Below are 18,144 nucleotides of genomic sequence, written 5' to 3' on the forward strand. Positions count from 1 at the left end.
AAAACCTCTGCCTTCAGCTCAGGTCATGGTCTCAGGGTCCTGGGATAGAGTCCCGCATCTGGCTCCCTGCTCAGCGGGGAGCCTGCTTCCCCCCTCTCTCTCTGCCTGCCTCTCTGCTTGCTTGGGATCTCTCTCTGTGTCAAATAGATACATAAAATCTTTAAAATAAAAAGAAAATTACTTGGGTCTGATTTCAGTAGCTCAAACCACTTCAAACTAGTTTTACCTAGCTCTATTTGAGCTAGTTCTGACCTGGAAAGCATATTTTGACTGGCTCACATGAGGTTCAATTGGTTCAGGGTATATTTTACTGAGTCAAGTTAGTGCTGACCAGTTAAATCTCCCCAACTAGGTCATACTTCCTCTAATTTTATCTAACTGCTTATAACTAATTCATGCCATCTATAAAATGTTTTTACTCTCTTAGACTGATTAAAAACTGATTCAAACCAGTCCAAGTTGACTGATCAGATGTTCAAAGCGTTCAAGACTAGAAATGTAAAATGATAAACAGAAGCACAAAAAGCAATGGTCTGGTCCTTTAAACACATGGTGAGCCAAAAAAACTTAAATTTTTACCTATGATTACTTCAGCTGCAGATAGTCTAGACCCCCAAATTTATCTCTACCACAATATAGTTTCTTTCTACACTTGAACAGTTTGTATATGTTAGGGAGCAGTAAACAGGTCAGGAGACAGGAGTACAGGTACACTGCCCGAGAAGAATATGAAAAATACTAGGAAAAGGTGTGATGAATGACAGAAGCTTCCTTGGTTGACAACTCCACCATTCATTTTATCTCAGGGACCTGGAAGCAAAACATTAATCCATGATCCAACAATAAAATAAAGATTTCGAGTTAATGAAAACCTGTAGCAAATTTGGAAGCTATATAAAGTGTCTCCTAAATTAATCACAATGACGAGGCTAGTCTGGGTTAACAGAGACCAGAATTCTAAAAAGTAAGGAAGCTGCAAGGAAATAAAAGGACTCAGGAAGGAGGGAGGCCTTCAAACTGGTAACAGATTTTTCAGGGTTTGGGCAGGGTATTGATGGTGACAAGCTTCTTATCGGAGTTTGCAGCCAGTTAGTCAAAGTCCAGAATTAGTGGAACCATTCATCTTTCTGCAGAATATAATTCTTGTGCATAGCAAACTATAACCCCAAACCCATCCTACAGTCCCATATATGTGTTTCACCACTGCTTATCACCACCAGATGAAGAAAACTTAATGTTAAATTTCAACTGCTGGTAGATCTTCATATAGAACCATCTTCTTCATGTTAAAAATTATTTGGGGGGCGCCTGGGTGGCTCAGTGGGTTAAAGCCTCTGCCTTCGGCTCAGATCATGATCCCAGTGTCCTGGGATTGAGACTGGCATCAGGCTCTCTGCTTAGCAGGGAGCCTGCTTCCTCTTCTCTCTCTCTCTCTCTCTCTCTCTCTGCCTGCCTCTCTGCCTACTTGTGATCTCTATCAAATAAATAGGTAAACCTTTAAAAAAAAGTATTTTTGTTTTAGCATGCCTGGGTGGCTCCGTGGGTTAAGACTCTGCCTTCAGCTCAGGTCATGATCCCAGGGTCCTGGGATCAAGCCCTGCTTCTGGCTTTCTACTCAGCAGGGAGCCTGTTTTCCCCTCTCTCTCTCCCTGCCTCTCTGCTTACTTGTGATCTCTGCCAAATACACAAATAAAATCTTTTTTTAAAAAAATTATTTTTCTTTCTTATTCTTGTTATTCAAGTCTTGAGTGGTATTTCAGGGGCCTAGTTCCCACAAAGAAAATACTTCAATCCCCAAATATGGAAATAACGTAAATGATGTTTATGTTGGCATTGTAGAGCAGAAAGTTAAACACTGAAAACACACAGCGCAGAATTTGACATCTGGGACACCCAAACAACATTTTGTGCATACTATTTGCAGTGAGCATTCCAGCCTATTGATGCTCAAGAAGCCAGTTCATGAAGGTTTTCCCCAATTGCATTCCTTTTGTTAAAAATGGGTCAGGAGCCAAGGTCAGATGCCCACACACCAAGTACTTCACAATCCTTACCATAGCCCTATAGTAAGGTGCCACATACCAGATACACTTCCTCTCTCAGTAGGATCTCAGTGCCATTCTATCATGAATGCCCCAATGAGAAGATAAGTAAGTGGGACTTGGGCAGTCTATTCACATGCTAACAGGGGCTCATTTCCAACATATTGTTGAGAGACAAGAAAAAGTGGAGGTCAAGAACATGGACTCTAGAACCAAATCACCTGGATGTGAATCCAGTCATTTCACTTTTTTTTTTTTTTAAGATTTTATTTATTTATTTGATCACAAGTAGGCAGAGAGGCAGGCAGAGAGAGAGGAGGGGGAAGCAGGCTCTCCGCCGAGCAGAGAGCCCCATGCAGGGCCTGATCCCAGGACCCTGGGATCATGACCTGAGCCGAAGGCAGAGGCTTTAACCCACTGAGCCGCCCAGGTGCCCCCAGTCAGTTCACTTTAGAAAATTCAATCCCTCAGTGTGCCTGGGTGGCTCAGTCCATTAAGCGACTGACTCTTGATTTCAGCTCAGGTCTTGATCTCAGGGTTCTGAGACGGCCCCAGCCTGGAACTCTGCACTCAACTCCGAGTCTGCCTGTCCCTCTCCCTCTGTTCCTCCCTCTTCATGTTCTGTCTTCCAAATAAATAGATAAATAAAAGTTTTGTAAAAATAAATAAAAGAAAAACAATTTTTAAAGAAAATGTAATCCCTCTTGCCTCAGGTTCCCCATTTTAAAAATGGGAATGGGGGCACCCGGGTGACTCAGTGGGTTAAAGCCTCTGCCTTCAGCTGAGGTCATGACCCCAGGGTCCTTGGATTGAGTCCGGCATTGGGCTCTCTGCTCAGCGGAGAGCCTGCTTCCTCCTCTCTCTCTCTCTGCCTATCTCTCCCCCTACTTGAGATCTCCATCTGTCAAACAAATAAATAAAATCTTTAAAAATAAATAAATAAAAATAAAAATGGGAATGATTTTTTAAATTAATTTTTATTTTATTAATTCTAGCATGCATATGCTTTCTTACTTTAACTTCTTTATAGTTGGGGTGCATCTTACATTCCACAGTCGTACAACTCATGACATCTTTCAACTGTTACTAAATGAGATAGCACTGGAGATAGTTACGTGAGAAATCTGTCATTAGCGTCCTCTAGCAAGATCACAAAGCCACCATCAACACATTTTAGAACTGATGAAGCGGTAAACCTCTCTCAGAGGCTGTTGTAAGGACTGAGTTAATGTAAACATGAAGAGTTTGGAACAGTTTGGCACACGGTAAATCCTGTGTAACTATTAACTGCGATTAGCACCATCATCTTGCAATCTAGCCTCCTACAGTCAATATGCAGGCAACATTACTTTCTTTCCTAGAACTGTAAGAAGGAACTACGCCCCTAAACTAAAAATTAATGAAAGTAAAAATAACAATTTATGAAGAGCACTTGAACCAAAGTTTACTTCTTTATATTCTGTATTTCCTTCAGGAAGTGGCATTTGAGATACCTCAAGGAAATGTCTTCTAAAAAGTCAATTATGACCCTAATTTGGGACCTGCAAAGACTTTCTTACTCAGTTCATTTTAATCTCTCCTCCCTACACAAATATTTTTTCAAAGTGCTCTCCACCCTCACTCTCACCAGATTAACAATAGAAAGCAAGGAACACCCACTTCCTCAACATAGACCAAGTGGTGATAATTGCCTGCTGAGAGAAAGTCAGTGATCTTCTTCCTTATTTAAAAAAATAAAACAGGGCGCCTGGGTGGCTCAGTGGGTTAAGCCGCTGCCTTCGGCTCAGGTCATGATCTCAGGGTCCTGGGATCGAGTCCCACATCGGGCTCTCTGCTCAGCAGGGAGCCTGCTTCCCTCTCTCTCTCTCTCTCTCTGCCTGCCTCTCTGCCAACTTGTGATCTCTCTCTGCCAAGTAAATAAATAAAATCTAAAAAAATAAAACATATCTTAATCGTTCTTCAGGGAATAAGGTAGAAGAAAGTGGTTTTAGTTAAGAGCAAAGGAATTAGATTTCTCTCCCTCCCTCCCTCCCTCTCTCCATCATCCCTGCCCCAACACACACCACCTAGCCCAAATACTCCATAAAGCTTCCTATGAAAGTCAATCATAGACTCCAAGCTTAGGATCCCCTAGCATGAGGCAGAATCATTCTGAAACTTCAGGCATTTCCTGAAAGCTAAATTTTCCCCCCATCACCCATATTTAGTACAGAGGGCAAAAAAAAGAGGGATGGATAATATTAACTGAATCACCACCATGTGCCACAAACAGTACTAGGCATGCATGATATTATTTTATCAGTATATCATTCTTAAAGAAAACTCAATGGTCTGTACAAACCTTGTACTACATAAAAACTGATGTTTTCTTAATATGATGGGAAGTAGGCCTGGGTTGAAATTCTGACTCTGTGCATGACCTGGTCTGAGTTCTTTACACTAAGTCTCCATTCTTTCAACTATAGAATGGAGATAACAATGATTATTAAGTGACATTAGCCCTGGAAAGCTTTTAGTGCATTGCTTGGTGTATGTTAAATGTTCAATAATTGAAACTTGTCTTTAGATATACTATTACTAGTAACCTCATCAAGTTCTCAGCAAGGCATGTCATTTTGTGATCTACTCTTACGTTAATCCAGTACCTCAACCTCTAGAAAATTCATAGGAAAAATTCAAATTAGGTGCAGTCACTTACGAGGTCACCATCTGATACAAAAACTATCTTAGCATTCCAATCTAACACTGAGTTTTATCTGTGTGATTTTTGGCAGTTTCAGAGCTGGGATGTTCGTAAGTTGAATACTTTAATTACCAGAAGAGGAAACTGAATGAAGCCCAGAGAAGACAAGTGAACATTACAAAATCCATCAGCAGGTTAGATGTGGAGCTAGGCTAGATCCCTAGGCTCCTAAATTATAGTCCTGTATCTTCTTCTAACGTATCATGATTTTTGTTCTCTCCGTATTCCTTCCTTCAAAGCCAGGAACCTCAGGTATAGTTGCTTTGATTCAGGAATCAAAGTTTTCTGTGGTGCCCGCAGATACAGAGATGAGTTACTTTATAAGTAAGCCTTACACTCAGGAAGCGGAGATGAAGGGCCTGTACTTCTGCCTCTCAGTCACAAAGCTCCTAGGGTTCCTCCCAGAAGACAGATCTTAAACTGAGGGCATGTCTGCCTCTTGTTGGTCACTGCAAATGTAAGAAATTATGTATGCTGATCCTTGTGCCATCTCCTGTATCCTCTTTATGTAAGTCTTTCTTGTGGCTTCAGAATGGAGATAGAGTAGAAAAATCATGAAGTTTTTCATTTCCCTACAGATTTGTTTGGTATTGAACTTGGTGCTTTCTTCTCAAATCAATATTATCTCCTGTGGTTCCACCTGAAGTTCTCTGTAAGGATAATTCTTTGGGCTCATTCACTCACTCTTTCATTCATCAAGTATTATTTTAATGCCTATTCTGTGCTTGGTGCTAGAGCAAAATGGGAAGCCAATACTCAACATGGAAACCTTACACTTTTAGCCACGTCCCCATCTATGTTCTCCTAATGACTATAACCACTTCTTTGGATTTTCAAGAATCCTCAAGAACATTTTAATCTTCCCCTGTAAACATAACACAAAAGGACATCAAAATTCACATCCCCACATTGCTTTTTCCCTGCCGATAAGGGCTCAAGTCATACGTCTGGCATGCATATAAAGAAGCAAAAGGAATAAAAATGTAAAGCTCAACAGAGAAGAAACAGAAAGCTTTAATAGAGAAGCATGATGTATATTGTAAATCATTTTTGCCAGACAGTATTTTGAATTTCTTAGAAAGGTTAATGAAATATTACAGTGTGCCTAGAGAGCTTATGGACTTCACTTGCCTTGCCCAAAGTGATTTTCTATGTAGAAATAGGAAAATGTGAATATAACTATTACTTTTCAGATAAAACACAGAACATCAGCATTTTTGAGAACTATATTGCCTCATGTTCTGTCATACATATTAATGTCCTCTTATTCAAGGATTCATTTCAAGAAAGATGTTCACATACCAATGACTGGCACAGAATAAGGTCTATCAGTGTTTTTTAAATTTAATGTTAAAAAGCAGTAGGCTTTTCTTGTTTTGTTTATGGCACCATTGTTGACCCCCATTCCTGGCATTCTGAAGGACACATTTAATAGCAACAGCAGAAAAGGGGAAGAGAAATCATACAAAGTGGGGCAGTACAGGAAAGGCATTTTAAAATGTACCAAGACAGGAGCAGGGACTTGTGTTTATCAAATAAGCCCTGGCTACAATTGTCTTAGATCATTGCAATTCCTATACCCTAAAGTCAAACGCATCTACTTTCACTACAAAAACAACATGTGTCCTGCCCAACAGTGGGGCTCCCAATTTCCATAAGAGGTGACTGCCTCTGCCCTCTGTGCATGTGAGCTACTTCTTCTCAATTTCTGGTCTAGGTAAGAGTAGATAGGTTTTTATCCTATCCTTGAGTGGAATAGCTAAAATTATAAACAAAGAACTTGTCGTGTTTGTGCAAGGATCCTGGGTAGAGAGAAGTACATAGAAATCTAACAGCTTTGAAAAATAGAAGGAAATTGGTATCTAGCTCTTTCTTGTCTCCTTATTCAAGGAAGAATTTGATTTTATCTAAATTGAGATTACATAACTGCATTAAATATTAACCTATAAGCTATGATTCATAGATGTATTTCTATCAGTATAGTGTTTGTAGAAATACCATGGATCTGGCCTAAAAGTGAGGAGAGATGTTCTTGGCTAAAAACTGACAGGATCTAAATTTGCATATCATTTGGCTTAGTAATTACAAATGTGCCTGCTACATAGGAATATTTCATTCTCCCCATTTATTTTTTTTATTTTTATTAGCATATTATGTATTATTTGTCCCAGGGCTATAGGTATGTGAATCATTGGCTTATACATTTTAAAGCATTCACCATAGCACATACCCTCCCCAATGTCCATAACCCAACCACCCTCTCCCTACTCCCCCCATCATTTACCCCCATTTAAACAAAGTAAAAAGACTATCTTGTAGCAGATGATGATATTCCAACACAGCAAGTTATTCAGAGAAAAAATAAAACGACCATTAAATATACATTTCCAAATACTAGCAGGACATCCAAACATATGTTCACTTGTAAAAGCTTCCTCCAGACATTTGCAAATCCTTTATGAGTATTAAAGAAAAAGATGAGGGTAAAGAAAAATTAAACAGTCTCAATCCAGGACTTGACCCATTATTTCTACAATGTTACCATCAACCTCAGTAGGTGAGCAACATAACCCAGTAAACAAATAATATAAGCAACTACACATTAGGGAAGAAGGGGACACAAATTATTCTTGCAAATAGAAAAGTGTTCTTCTCTAAGACCATTGTGGAATGACTCAAATGATACACCAGTTGTTTTGTTGTTGTTTTTTAATTTATGGAGACCATTGATTGATTCACTTACTTAAAAGATGTTATTTGTTGATCAAGCCTGTTTTAGGATCAGAATATGAGTATTTATAGCAATTTGTGGAAAGTAAACATTGGTTGTTAAATTACGCAGTGTGTGATAAGTACCTCTTGTTTTATAGATACAAGGTAATAGGGAAGGGCACACTATAGAATATGTCATTTATAAAAATATGGGCTATACTGTGACAATAGGAGAGGCTGTTTGGTTTGCTGAGTAAGATGTCAAACAATGTGAAAGCAGCCCCATAATGGGCACAACCATATGTGACTGCAATGTCCAACCCATGGCTCAATATGCTTCCTAATGATACCATGAGCCTGGAAAATCTCCAAGAATTTGTTACAAGTGCAAAATTCTGTAACACCTACTCCCATGCAGTGGTTGCTTTTTATAAATCCACAGAAGATGGTTTAACAGACATTGGAGTCAAGGTCTTCTGTGTTCAAACAACAGGATACCACCACCTACCTGGGTAGAGTGAGAAGCAAAATGCCCAATGGATATCGATATATCACAGCTCTTCTGATTACAACAGATTAAAGCTTGAACACTGATCTTGTGGTTTTAAGCCTGGTGCTTTTCTCCCAATACCTTCAGAATGATACCGACACTTCACAAAACTCTCAAAGAATGTAGTGAAAATATTTTCCGAAAACGGAAATGGAGGAGTGACGTAAGCTACATGGAAGGTGGGATAGCTGTGAGCCCAGCTGGTTGACAGAAGGAATTCTGCTCTTAACTCAAATGGTGGCATCTGGCTATGTCGAGTGCCACCGAAGTCTGGGGCTTGGGACTCAAAGGCAGAAATACTAAAGGTGAGAGTGCTGCAACTGCAGCCAGGGCTGTACGGGAGACAATTCGAGCAGCACACAAAGGACTTGATACTGGATGTGCATTTCCAAGATCGCAAAACACACACAACCCCTTTTCATTTTTCACTTAGAAATGGAGTCAGGAGTTCTGCCAAGCCTTATCCTCCCTGAGCATGGCCCATGTGTGGTGAGACCCTTGACCAGCGCAGACTGGCTCTCTCTTGCATCTCATCTGCTCAAGTTTTTCTGTGTATGTGTGCTGCCGCACAGGAAAGGTGTTAATTTGTCGGGAGAAACAGACCAAATCAAGAAGCAAACCACTTCCCTTTGTGAAGTAGCGATGATGCTTCTTTCATTCCAAGAAAAAACTTCAGATGGAAAAAGAACTTGCAAATTACAAGCAAGATCTACTGAGGATCACTGTCCAAATAATAAAAACAATTAGATAAATATCCCTGAGTTGAAAATAACTAGGGAAGAGAGGAGTTCCCTTATCACTCCCTATTTTAAAAAATGAGAATGTAAGCACTATGTATTTCTTCACCCTATAGAGAAAGTGTATCCAGAATACATATCACCGCCCTGTCTTTCCAGACCCAAACATTTGCACACTACGATATTATTTTCACTATGTTTTGTAAGTATGGGTTTTTCTTATAGTATATTGTAATCACTTCACTGATTTCTTCAACAAAGGATAGGAACCATACTTTAACTTTTCTGCGATGAGAGATGCTCGTATCCTCACACTTACAGGAACTGTGGACCTTGAGAGCTCCCATCCCACATGCCCTACCTCAAAGGCTAAACTGAGCTGCTGGTTTGGTACACAGATGCCTATGATGGCTACTACAATGCACCAGATATGGGTCCACTTTCCCTTGCCCTGCCTGCCCCACACCCTCACCTTGGCTTGGTCACATCACAGCACGGCTATTCTCAGCTCCCAGGAATATGCTCCCAAGGTGCTCCCAAATGGCGGCTTACTAACACACACACGATTCCAACACTTCACAGCTGGCTTTCTTTTCCACAGTCTAACAGCCACCCTATAATCTCCCCATGTTGGGCTCTAACAGCCTTGTTTCTAGTAATTACCCTTGTGCCATGACCTCTCTACTCTCCGTCTCCCCTTTCTGGCTTTCTTGTCTCTCGTTTCCAGATACTTTTCCCAAACTCCGGTTTGTGAGTGCAGCAACTGACCTCACACCGATAATGCTGGGCAATGAATGCACATTTTTTGATAACACAGTGAGCTGCCATGTTAACTTCAAGGTATTGGACCCTCCTTAGTAAGCTCAAGAGCTGCTGTGTCCTCAGGAACTACTTTCCCAATAAGGAAAAGAGCTTTCTTCCATCTATTCCTGGGAATAGAGCCATTTCAGGAACATAAATGCTTCTCAATACTCTGTTAGTTTTGGTTTTCCCATGTTAATGAACAGGAAGCATACTGGTGCAAGTTGGTCCTGAGTTGGTCCTGAATTTAAAACATCTGTAGGGGCCCCTGGGTGGCTCAGTCAATTAAGTCTGACTCTTGATCTCACCTTAGGTCTTGATCTCAGGCTCATGAGTTCCAGGAAAAAAAAAAAAAAAGGCAAAAACATCAGTAAATATTTCTACCGTACAAAAACCTTTCAGAGAGAGAAAGAATGCATGAGCAGGGTGAGGAGCAGAGGGAAAGGGACAAGCAGGTTCACTGCTGAGCTCAACTCCAGGACCCTGAGATCATGACCTGAGGCAAAATCAAGAGTGGGCTGCTTAACCAACTGAGCAACCCAGGCACCCCGCAAGGTAATCCTTTCAAAAACACTGAAATATTTCTACTCAGCAAAGGAGACCATCAACAAAATGAAACAGCAACCTACTAAATGGGAGAAATTATTTGTAAGTCATATACCTAATAGAGGTTGATATCCAAAATACATAAAGAAGTCATACAACTCAACACTGAAGAAAAACAAATAACCTGATTTAAAAATGGGCAGAGGACCTGAATAGACATCTTTCCAAAGAAGACTTACAGAGAGCCAGCAGACACATGAAAAGACACCCAACATCACTTATCATCAAGGAAAGGCTAATCAGAACCACAATGAGGTATCACCTCATACCTGCTGAATGGCTATTATCAAAAAGACAAAAGATAACTTGATGAAGATGTGGAGAAAAGCCAGCCTTCCTAGACTATTGGTAGGAATGTAAATTGGTACAATCACTGTGTAAAACAGTACCGAGTTTCCTCAAAAAATTAAAAATAGAACAACCATATAACCCAGTAATTCCACTTCTGGTATTTGTCAAAGAAAATGAAAAACTAATGCAAAAAAATATGTGTACCCCACGTGAATTGCAGCATATTTACAACATTTAAGATAAGGAAACAACCTAAAAATCCATCAACAGATGAATGATAAAGAAAATGGGATGGATACATACACGCACACACACATACACATACACATCCATAAAAAAGGAAATCTTGGGTGTCTGGATGGCTCAGTGGGTTAAGCCTCTGCCTTCGGCTCAGGTCATGATCTCAGGGTCCTGGGATCGAGCCCCACATCAGACTCTCTGCTCAGTGGGGAGCCTGCTTCCCCCACTCTCTCTGCCTGCCTCTCTTCTACTTGTGATCTGTCTGTCAAATAAAGAAATAAAATCTTAAAAAAAAAAAAAAAGGAAATCTTGCCATTTGTGACAACATGAATGGATCTTGAAGATATTATGCTAAGTGAAATAAGTCAGACAGGGAAAAACAAACACCATATGATCTCACTAATATGTGGAATTAAAAAAAATAAAAACAAGTTCATGGATACAGATTGATGATTGCCAAAAGCAGGGAAGAGGGGGTAGGTAAAATGGGTGAATGGAGTCAAAAGGTATAAACTTCTAGTTATGAAATAAATAAGTTATGGGGATGTAATATATGTGTAGCATAGTGACTTCCCCTAATAACACTGTACTACATATTTGAAACTTGCTAAGAGAGTAAATCTTTAAAAGTTCTCATCACACAAAAAATTCTGTATGTGTGGTGACAGATGTTAACAAGACTTTCTGCAGTGGTCATTTTGCAATATATGTAAATATCGAATCACCCTGTAGACCTGAAACTGATACATTGTGTTCATATTACATTGTATCAGACCTTAATTTAAAATATAACTTTTTTTAAGTTTGTATTTATTTATTTAGTTCTCAGAGAGAGAGTCTGCATGAACAAGCTTGGGGAGCAGCAGGCAGAGGGAGAAGCAGGCTCCCCACTGAGCAAGGAGCCCATGGGGGGACTCAATCCCAGAGCCCTGGGATCATGACCTGAGCCTAAGGCAAATGCTTAACTGACAGAGCCACCCAGGCATCCCAGAAATATAAGAATTTAAAAAAAAAATTGTAATAGGCTCAGAATATCAAACTACTTCCTGATGCTTTAGAACCACTAAAACAATGACACTAGGATTCTTAGCCCGGCCCATTAGGTGTCAGTAAGGTACAGACAGCTGGCTGTAGGTCTTTTTGGTCACCCTCAGGTCTGCTCTCTCAGCAATGTATTTATAATGTGTTGAATGGCTCCCTAAATGGTATCATCATCCTTAATAGCTGAATCAAAAGGAAAGAAAAGAAACTCACCTAATGGATAAGGTCTAACGAGATGTACTTCTTACTGATTCTCAGGAAGTCTTTCCTTGTTTCTCCTATTCAGTACGCACTCTTGGAATGGACTGTTTGCACTTGTGTCAGCAGCTGTTTATAGAATGGGGTGTGCCTTGGATTTAGTTATGCAAAAGGACTGAGAACTACAACCATTCAGTTAATTTCTAAATCAACCTGTCTGATCATAGTTGACTGTTCAGCTATTGCTGTTGATTTCTAATTTTATTGCATTTTGGTCAGTAAATGTGATCTGCAAATTAACAAGTAACAGATTTGTTAAGTTTCATAAATGTTCCATTATTTTTGTTAAGATTTTATTTATTTATTTGACAGACAGCGATCACAAGTAGGCAGAGAGGCAGGCAGGGAGAGAGAGGAGGAAGCAAGCTCCCCGTGGAGCAGAGAGCCTGATGCAGAACTTGATCCCAGGACCCTGGGATCATGACCTGAGCCGAAGGTAGAGGCTTTAACCCACTGAGCCAACCAGGCGCTCTGTATATTTATTTAAAACAAAAAAATCCGTTTATTTTTTAAAAAGATTCGTATACCCTATTATACAAAGGATTATATACATACTAGGTCTAGCTAGTTAATTGTTTTTTTTCAATCTGATACAGCTTTATGTTTTGCTCTTTTATCTGTTCTTTTCTGAGAAAGGTGTATTAAGAAATTGGATCATATTTACTTTTAAAAGGTAAGTGCAAGGTAATGTCCTAAAGGAGATAAATATGAAGTATCATGAAAGAACAAGGCATTGCAGTCCCTACTCAGAGAGGTATTAAATCTGTGGTCTTCATTTTGTGTTCCGTAGAATTCTGAGACCCATGGGGGTACTTTAGGAGTTATCTAAACTTTTGTTCAATTGTCTCTTTTCCCTTTACTGTTTTTTATTTGAATGGAATAAAAACTCTTACAGTCAAATGATTTACATACCAGATTTGGAGACCTCCAAATGGTTCACGTATGCTGCTTGGCTATTATTTACTTCTGCCCTTACAGCACCTACGTTATTTGAAATTTCTATAAATGTGTCATTAATTTAGAAAGTTGTAGTTTGCACTCGGCTTTTTTCTTTTTCTTTCTCTTTTTTTTAAAAATTCAGAGTGGATTCATGTGTCCACTCTCGTGAAATTATTTAAAGAAGCATATGCAAGCCATACTCAACACATGACAGCAAGGCTCGGGCACATGTGTTCAGCATGTTTGCTTTCATCCTCTTAGGTCAGTTGAGCAAGAAGAAATGAACACAATATTTTACATCAAAATATTCAACTATAAAAATAAAAAGCAGAATGTAAGTGCAGTAAAATTCAGTTCTATAGAATAACATAAAATAAACATTCACTTATAGACCACTGTAGAGATGATTTTATATTTGGGGAGCTTCTTGTTTGACTTCTACAAATACGACAGAGCTAGTCTAAGTTTGGGTTACTTCTTGCCTATAGCAAATCAGTATCTTCACAGACAGCTGGATATTCCTGCACAGGGTCTCAGAAAACCTACATAATGTCACTATAGCAAACCTTTCACTGCCTCAGAAAATGGTGGTCCAGCTAGTAGCAAAATTTCTTCAGCAAATGTCTTCAAATAAACTCTTACATGGCACTCCAACATATAAAAGCAATGAGAGTAGAATCTTCTGGTGAAAAGAGGAAGATGAGACCTGACCTCCAAGGCCTGTGGCCGAATAAGGACTAACAAGAGCTCCTTTGCACACATTTGGAAGCCAATGAGGAAAGCTCTACCTTCAACCCTACTCTGAATCATCTCATTTGCCTTTATACCCAAACACTTCCTGTCTGCCTAATCACCTTAGACTGACAACCCATTTGGAAAGCCTGCCAGGTTTTTCTATCAAACATCTCCTAAAGATGCCATCTCTCGGGCGCCTGGGTGGCTCAGTGGGTTAAAGCCTCTGCCTTCAGCTCAGATCATGATCTCAGGGTCCTGGGATTGAGCCCCGCATCGGGCTCTCTGTTCAGCAGGGAGCCTGCTTCCCTCTCTCTCTCTCTCTGCCTGCCTCTCTGCCTACTTGTGATTTCTGTCAAATAAATAAATAAAATCTTAAAAAAAAAAAGATGCTATCTCTTGGATCTCCCCCCCCCCCCCCGCCCCATTTACCACAATCTTAGGATTCCTCTCACTTGCAGGGAAAACCCGAAATGCATTGGGTGTCCCTGGTGAGGACTCCAAGAAGGGCTACCTAAAGCTTGAGAGAGGAAGGTAAGCCTATAAGAAAGAATCGTGGAGACAATACTCATTGGGTCACTCACAGGAAAGGAAGAGCTCTGGGTCTAGTCTAAAGAGTCCTGGAAAAATCCAGATCAAACCAAAAGGTAGCAATGCCCCCCGACCCCACCTTGGGACAGGAACCAGTGTCCTTGAAAATGGAACCCGGCAGAAGGATGTTTATACCAGCTACACTGGTGATCCTTTCCTAACGGGTCTAAATGGACACATTGAGGCCATCAGAAAATATATCCAGATTAGTCTCAAGAGACTCAAGAAGCTATACTTGGGGTGGAACCCTCAAAAGTCAAGATATGCTTTGAAAACAGAATGAAACACTGATATAGCAAACTTAAAACAACTGAGAATGTATTATTTTGTACTATGTCCAAAGCCACTAGATACTAAATTATAACCAGAATAGCATAAAGAGGCACAAATTTTTTTTTCTGTAATCTGATGGGAGAAAAACTGAAAATTCCTTTCACTAACCTGATTTTTTTTTCTATGAATTTAGGAGAAATTGCTAGTATTAAATTTTATCCACAGAACCCCTTGTTCCAGCTAATGGCTATGTCATGAGGAATGCTTTTATACAAAAGCATTGCTACTTAAAACCATTAGGGAGTTCCAGGGAAGCAGGAAGGGGCAAGGGAAAATAGGCGTTCCCCACCAGAGCAGACAGCCTCATGTGAAGGTGACACAGAACCAATTCCAGACACAAGAGGTTAAATACAAATGGAGGGTCCCAGGCAGGGGGTCAAAGTCCCATCAAAGTCAAACACCAACAAGGTAAGGAACAGATCAAAAAGGGGAGAAGTGGCTCATGGATGGTGGGAGAGTGTTTCAGGAGTTCAGGAGAACATCTAGTCATACAGACTGGAGAGACATTTTAGCTCATTACAGCCAGCAAGGAGCAAGACCTAGAAAAGGCCCTTAGTGGTTGTTGCTTTATCAAAAACCAGAGAGATTCTCTTACCTTCTAAGCCAGGGCAATTTTTTCCAACCACTTGCTCTCCCATTAGCCTATCCAATCATAGAGTCTCCCTAACTGTTCCAACCAGGTTCCTTCACTAAGTTTCCTCCTCCTACCCTGGGCAGATGGAAAGCCAAGCATCCAGGTTAGCATTTGGTTCCCCCAAACCATACATGCCCTTGTCATTAGTCAAGCCTGAGATGAGGGCACCTATGAGAACCAAGCTCCTATTTCCTGAATGATATTTTAAAGCAAGAGTCTAAGTATATAGGGTCTAAAGTGATTGGGCACGATGGCCACTCAGAAAGAATCTAGAAAGCCTTGTTTTAAAAGGAGTAGATAAAGAAACCTCAATATAGATTTACTAACAGAAAATAAAAATTCTGACAGCAAGAGAATAAGCTAAGAGGGTAAAGAAAATTACAGACAAGAGGAGCATGAAGCACATGACAGCACCACCATGAGGATGTAGGAATCCACGAGTTTATAAGAAACTGATAAGCAATGACTTCGGATATCTTGTTTGAATGGTTAAAGGACATTAAAGAAACAATAGTAAGAGTTTTACTGAGCATGAATGAGACTCTATATATGAGAGGTGACTGTAAAGTAGTAAAAAAAAGGTTTTATAAGTTACACATGAAAAATCAATCCCACAATTCAACAAATATGTTTTAATAAGGCCACTTTCTAAAATACAAAGTTAACTGCTACATACCAACAAATTTCATTGTAAAAGTTTGTAAGTTGAATGTTTTGACCTCAGGAATTACCTTTCCATAAAAAAGCAAAAGAAAACAAAACAAAAAAACAAATGTTATCAACAGCATCTTTTTTATATTAGAACTTTTTCATATATATTTGCATATCACATGAAAATGCAATTGTTAATAGCTATCAAGCATTAAAAATAAGCTAGAACTTCTAACAACTGACCCCAATGATACTAATCAATTTTTAAGGAGAAATCACCTTAAAAATTCCAATATGAATGTTCCAGAAAAGGTTTTACATATTCACATTTCAGATTCCACTGCATAGAAATTACAATTTTTAAATAATTAAAATAATTTCCCTTATTTTTCTCTAATTTCCCTTATTTTAAATAATTGAAATAATTTCCCTTAATTGCTAGTGCCTCGAAGTAGTGGAGATACATGTTCCTTCAGCTGCTACGAAATAATTTTAAACTGTGAACATTTTGACACCGGAAGGAACAGATATTAAAGCCCTATTACTACTAATCTAAAAGGACTTAATCTTATGTTCTCTGCAGAAGACAGAAGCTCATAAAAGAACACATGTAGGCTTTTACTATTAGAAAACTGGACATTTTTCATGTCCATTCTAGCAGAAGAGGTTTTTCATTTTGTCCAGATGCAAAATGTTTAAGAACTCAGGAGATGCAGTGTGATTTTCCAAGCCAAACGTGGGGCTTGTAGTCAGTGGATTTTTGTGATCCTTTCAGAAAAAGGAAATATAGTTTGGAAGTATGGTTTAGATGTCAAAGCACTGAAATTTCTAAAGCATCTCACTATTATATGGGGCAAATACATAAGAATACGCACAACAAGGCAGTGCCAGAAACACCCACAGATTTGGTCGCCACAACATATCTCCATGCGCAGATGACATGCATAATTATTTGGGTTCCCTGCTCTTCTGACACCAGGGCTCCGGGGTAAGGAACTATTGATTACCATAGTAGGGAAAAAGGAAGGGAAGTTGTTTCAAAGGAAACGTCCTTACCTATTTATGTTCCCTCTCTCACAGCCTCAGTAGTTAATGGAATAACCACAAATTAAGCCAAATGTTCCTCTACCTACTCCACTCCCGCCCTGGAAACCTGTCTTCATCAGCCACATCCTACTCTGGATATCCCTTCAACCAGCCTTTTCTCACTATGTATGAGTGCTTTATCTTTCTTAACTTACAGGAGTATTATGCTGCTTTGAAGTACTCCTCACCCTTCCCACGAGAGTGTCTCAACTCTCCGGTAAACTTGCACATTTCCTGAAGACTGTCTTCTTGCCTGTCCCCCACTCCACAACACCAGACTGTCATTCAACTGCTAATTGTGTTTACCATCTGGCTTTCTCTAACAGCCTCTTCCTTCCTCTGGTTCCCTCTGTTCCTTGCTGATTGCACTCAGGAGTGACCCAAAAGAGCATCTTGGGGCTCCACTGATAGCTCCTCTTTTTTGGTAAATTAAATTGTATTTGTGTTCAACTCAACACATTTGGATAAGCAACTTATATGTTGCCCATTACTGTGCTAGCAACTATGAAGGGCATGAAAGAAATATGTGACCTGGCTGCTCCCCTCAGTAAGCTGGTAACTGGGATGAGGAGACAAAAGGAACTAATTTTCAACAAAGGACAAATAAGATAATCAGGAAGCAAAATGTCTAGTACGCCATGCAGACCACCCAGCCCAGGACATCAAAAGTGCAAAGGGCTAGAAGTCAGAAGACCTGAACACTGTCACTTGCTTCCCAGCTATGTGACCTATGACAAGTCACCTAGCCTCTCCCAGGCTGTTTCCTCAATAGGGAAATATCTACCTAGCAAAGCTACTGGAAGGACTAAAGAATACATTATGTGAGCAAACTGCTGGGTACCTGGAAGATGGTGGTTCAACAAGACAAATAGACCCTGAGAGGTCAAAAAGAGGGAACTATCTGACCAAGCTTTCAAGCAGGAGCCAGAGCCTGAGTGGAGTACCCTCCAGCCCAAGAAGGATTTAGCAGGGTGGTCAGGAATAGGAAAGAGAGAAAAAGCATGTTTGGTGCACAGGCATGTTTTGATTTCAATCTAACAAGGACTGAGAAGCCCTGTCAACTATTTCAAAGGCTACAAATATGATGAAGAAATAATTCTTCCACTAAAAGTTTCATCAGAGAGACATAAGACAAGTAACTATAAATTCAAAGGAAT

At 39.8% G+C, this 18,144-nt stretch overlaps 1 protein-coding gene across 2 annotated transcripts in view; it reads right to left on the reverse strand.

Annotated features, from left to right (window-relative positions):
• RAB27A (RAB27A, member RAS oncogene family) overlaps positions 1-18,144 on the reverse strand; it is an 81,530-nt gene that overhangs the window by 34,544 nt on the left and 28,842 nt on the right. Inside the window, exon 3 of one of the 2 annotated variants that reach the window (XM_046010021.1) lies at positions 11,977-12,090. The exons of the other annotated variant lie outside the window; for it this stretch is intronic. The gene's annotated coding sequence lies outside the window, so the exon portion shown is untranslated. The remainder of the gene's footprint in view (positions 1-11,976; positions 12,091-18,144) is intronic. 2 annotated transcript variants of the gene reach the window in all.

This window comes from Meles meles, chromosome 6 (genome assembly GCF_922984935.1).
Source record: "Meles meles chromosome 6, mMelMel3.1 paternal haplotype, whole genome shotgun sequence".
In the NCBI taxonomy this organism is placed as follows: Eukaryota; Metazoa; Chordata; class Mammalia; order Carnivora; family Mustelidae; genus Meles; species Meles meles.